General features: G+C 48.0%; 1 pseudogene; it reads left to right on the forward strand.

The window, feature by feature from the left end:
- Window positions 1-2274: 2274 nt before the first annotated feature.
- LOC123133606 (xylanase inhibitor protein 1-like) lies at window positions 2275-3372 on the forward strand (annotated as a pseudogene).
- Window positions 3373-5140: the final 1768 nt, after the last annotated feature.

The following is a 5140-nucleotide window of genomic DNA, read 5'->3' on the forward strand; positions in this document are numbered from 1 at the left end:
GACAAAATATCGAAGCCCAGTTGCGAGTCGAGGGTGGGATTGCAACTATGACAAAAGAAGGTTGACCCTAGTTGCAAGTTGAGGGTAGACTTGCAACTTGAACAAAAAATACAGGCCCTGTTTGATGGTGGTTTGATGGTGGACAATCAACTAATAGCAATGGAAAAATTCATGACAATTTTAAAAGGGAAAAATGAAAAAGAGAAAAAAAAATAAAAAATCATGAATTTAAAAACCTTACAAATTTGAAATAAAAAATAATAAAAAAGGAAAACAAACAATAAAGAAGATTGAAAAAAGTGCACTTGTGGCCACAACAGTCAACCAGGCAATGCACGAGGAGCAAAATCAACTGATAGACAACAGCCTACTACCACCCGCGTGAGTGAAGCGTACAGGAACAAGTGGTTAGAAAATTAGATGCGAGATAACTATTTCACATTTATATGTGAAATAGCAAATCCGATCCCGTTATACTAATCCTCGGCCCCCTGATTTTCAAAAATGGGCCCACTTCCCCACTAATAACCAACTAAAAACTGCCCTGTATTCCGAGCCCTGTAACATCCCGTAACCTTTTTTTTAGAGGTAAAACCTGCCGCTGCTTTGTTAACTAATTAAAGTTTGGGATATCATCCGAAATAACATGTAAGATAAGATCAGGGGGAGACTGAAGCCAAAGCTCTGATCTCTCCTCTCCTACAGCTAATCTAGCGAGTTTATGCGCAGCGACATTTGCTGCCCTTCTTACCCAAGAAATTTTGAACTCTAAAAACGAGTTGAGCATGTCCTTGATTTCTTGAATCCAGGGGCCAACTGCCGACAGAACCTTCTCCTTCTGAACAATCATTTTCACCAGCGTTTGGCAATCCAGCTCAACATGGACCCTCGCCGCATGCATATCAGTAGCGAGTTGGAGAGCACCCGTACACGCGAGGGTTTCCACTGCTTCCGGATCGGCTATATTTGGAAAGAAATGACAGAAGCCAGCCCGAAACGCTCCATCTTGATCCCGTAGGACCGCACCACCTCCCCCCTTGTCCCCATATCTCGAAATCGCACCATCCGAGTTGATCTTCAGCAAGCCATCATCAGGAGCTTTCCACTTCTCAATGATCTTGGGAACCGGCTGGCGAGTCTTGGCTACATGAACCTGCCTCCGTTCCTGCATATGATCATAAACGGACATTATTATCGCATGTGGAGAAGCGATCTTTTTCCCATCTCTAGCCTCATTACGAGCTAGCCATAGGCCATAAACTGACTGTATCATCGCCTCCTTCTCCTCGTCGGCTGCCCCCGCGAACCACCCCAACAACCAGCTCGCTAATGCACTATGAGAGTTCATCGGACTCGGTGGGATCGCCACCGAAACTCCCTTTTCCAACTGCATCAACTGCCAGAATTGTGATGAATGTTGACATGTCCAAAATCTGTGATGAATCGTTTCCTCTCTACCACATGCAACACAAAAAATGCCAGGTTTTATCCGACGACGGTGTAGTTCCGCGCCTACTGCCACACCATTCCTGATAACTCTCCACATGTGAATCTTTGCTTTGCCCGGTGCATTTGTGCTCCATAGTCCCATGTACCCTTTATGGCCCTGGACAGAGCTAGAATGACCCGGCTGTCCGGTCATCGCTCTTTGCATTGACATCCTGAGATGATATGCGGACCTTACGGTGAACACACTGTTCTTGGTGTAATTCCAAGCCAGGAAATCATCAACCCCCGGCCCGCCTACATCAATTTGTAAGATATCCTGTGCATCCCTCGGAGTAAACATCTCCTGGACCTTAAGAGCATTCCAGGTCGTGCCATCCGGTGACAGTAGATCCGCCACCTTGGTTATACCCTGCATATATGTTTGTCCAAGAGGGTGCATACATCCCGCTCGTGGAATCCACTTGCCATGGTGAATGTTGACCCTGGAGCCATCCCCGATCCTCCAAACCAGACCTTCTCGGAGCAAGTTTCTGCCATGTAACATCCCGTAACCAGTCCATTGTTGTAGCACGGGTGCGCTACAGCAGAGGATCGTAACCAGTAGTCACTCCTGCGTGCGGCATGCCCGAAAGGGAGCAACCAAAAGGAGCCTGAAATGTTACTCTTGCTTGCCCAACTCAAGTCAACCATAGCTAGCTAAAATGGTGCTCCAGTCAGCTATAGCTGCCTAGCGAGCTCAGTTCCACGTCTCGATCTGTCTCTCTGTATTTGCCTCCAGAATCCATCTATATATATCGCATTCGAGCTAAACAACCCTTCATCCAAACAAGCAAAGGCAATACCAAAGCTAGCTACGAGTAGAAACTAGAAACCAACAATGGCGCCGCTCGCACCCTCGAGGCCAGCAGCGTGCCTCCTAGCCCTTCTCTCCGTCGTTGCCGCGGCCCTGTCCCTGGCCGCGCCGTGCTTGGCGGCCGGGAAGACCGGCCAGGTGACGGTGTTCTGGGGACGTAACAAGGCCGAGGGGTCCCTGCGCGAGGCCTGCGACTCCGGCATGTAAACCATGGTCACCATGTCTTTCCTCGACGTCTCTGGCGCCAACGGGAAGTACCACCTCGACCTGTCCGGTCACGACCTCTCCGCCGTCGGCGCCGACATCAAGCACTGCCAGTCCAAGGGCGTCCCCGTCTCCCTCTCCATCGGCGGCTACGGCACCGGCTACTCGCTCCCGTCCAACCGCTCCGCGCTCGACCTCTTCGACCACCTCTGGAACTCCTACTTCGGCGGGTCCAAGCCGGGCGTCCGCCGCCCCTTCGGTGACGCGTGGCTCGACGGCGTCGACCTCTTCCTGGAGCACGGCACGCCGGCGGACCGCTACGACGTGCTGGCGCTCGCAACATCCGCGGCGGCCCGGGGAAGCCGCTGCACCTGACGGCGACGGTCCGGTGCGGGTACCCGCCGGCGGTGCACGTGGGGCGGGCGCTGGCGACGGGGATCTTCGAGCGCGTGCACGTGAGGATCTACGAGGAGAGCGACAAGGCGTGCAACCAGTACGGGGCGTGGGAGGAGGCGTGGGACAGGTGGACGGCGGCGTACCCGGCCACCCGGTTCTTCATCGGGCTCACCGCCGACGAGAAGTCCTACCAGTGGATACACCCCAAGAACGTCTAGTACGGCATCACGCCGGTGGTGCAGAAGAAGGACAACTACGGCGGGGTCATGCTCTGGGACCGATACTTCGACAAGCAGAGCGACTACAGTAGCTACATCAAGTACTACGCCTGATCGGAGCTATACTTCGACAAGCCACGCTTGCATCACCTCACCGTCGATTTGATTTTGATGTGTTGTTGCAAACTTGCAAGCGAGAATAAAGTGAGGCTTGTATACTTGGATAAATAATTGATTTAATTATCAACTTCATGATTTTGATGTTTGTGTTGTATTTGTAAAATTAGAGTGGCGCGGATTTGGTGAACATGGGTGCGCGCACCCTTTATAAATAGTAAATTCAAAAAAATGCTAGAAAAAAATCAAACAAATCTAAATTTATTTTTTTAATATACATAGTGAACTGGTATACTCGCATATAAAGTTTCACGAAGAAATCACATCCGCGGTAATCTGGATAAAAATGACAAATCAAAGCTAATCGAAGCTATATTAAAAAAACACTGTTTGATGAATAGTATGGTCGCATTGTATTTTCTTCACTAAGAATATCATGGGTGTCAATACATCATGAAACTGCACATGTGAGTAGAATAATCGACTAAGGTTCATAACGCGAAATTTCAGATTTTTTTTCTAGTATTTTTTATGAAGTCACTATTCATGTGGGTGCGCGCGCAGCCATGTTCACCTTTGTATTTCGAATTAGAGCCTTTCAACAAACATGATAGTCCCTCAACAGCAAACGCGTGAAGAGGTACGAAGAGATTGGATCCCGACAAATTCCTCTAGTCGGTTTAAAATTCTCAAACTGATCATCAATGAAGAGAAGTGAGAACTAGAAAAGACACACGCCATCACTGACAAAATCCAAGCAAAACAAAAATTTAGTTTTCTCATGATAGCATCCAGATAATCCCAATCCAAACGGTCATTCATCATATCAAGTTTCAACGCATAACTCATGTTCTTCTTTGTGTTATTTATCTTCATAAAGTGCAAGCACTCAGAAGTCATAATAATAATATTAATACGTTTGCCTGAGACAAAAGCAAACTGTTCCACATAGGGGCATGGCCAACGCACTGCCTCATTGTGCTGCCCTGCAGGTCCATCTCGGCTCGGACTCTGCAAATCAGGTTTAGATGTTGCCTCGCAGAGCCATCGGTCTCTTGCAGAAGAGGTGGCCGCTCCATGAAAAAGCAAAGAAAAAGGTGGAGAGAGAGGATGAAGAATGATGGAAGAAGAAGCAGATCAGGAGGAAATCACTAAGACGTGGTCCACTAAGATGGGGTCTACATATGGCTTCTTCCATTGCTCATGCCATAATTGACCTTCAATGATAAGACTTTGAGCCCATTAGCAAGCACCTTTGCGGCACCACCTAACAAATCACATCACACAAGCTAATAGGTCTAAATTGCGACAAAAGAGTTGGTTAGTAATCTTGGGGGTGAGTACAATGATATTTTTCTTAATTACCTCCAAACTATCCTCTCCCCTAAGTATTTTTAAGGCCAAAATCACTATTTTGACCATTTAATCAAAGATTAGCGTGATTTGACCCTACTTCGAACCATGGCGTCTTCCATGCAACACAAACGCCACGGTGAATAGCGTCATCAAAAGGGTAAAATCCTGAAAAAGGTTTCTAATTAGGATCAAATTGTGCTATAATTAATAAAGGGTTTAAACAGTGATTTTCGCCACCGTATCTTTTCGTATCTTTATAAAAAATGCGGCGCCGTGCGTAGGTCAACCAAGGCTGGTGCGCGCGGGTGGGCCGGTCCAAGCTGGTGGCTAGTGCGGGCATGCTGGCTCAGGCGTGTGATGAACATGCACCTCCGACTGAAGCAGCACATGCAGATTTGTTGATATTTCTTTTTTTGGAAAAGGTCCCAAGAGAAAAGGAGCACACGTGCACGAGAGCCTTCAGGGCGTCGGCAAGAAACATATGCATGTGTGTCATGCCTGACGTGTGCTTTCGCTTGGAAGATGATATTTGCATTACTTGCTAGCA

Source organism: Triticum aestivum, chromosome 6B, assembly GCF_018294505.1.
Source record: "Triticum aestivum cultivar Chinese Spring chromosome 6B, IWGSC CS RefSeq v2.1, whole genome shotgun sequence".
NCBI lineage: Eukaryota > Viridiplantae > Streptophyta > Magnoliopsida > Poales > Poaceae > Triticum > Triticum aestivum.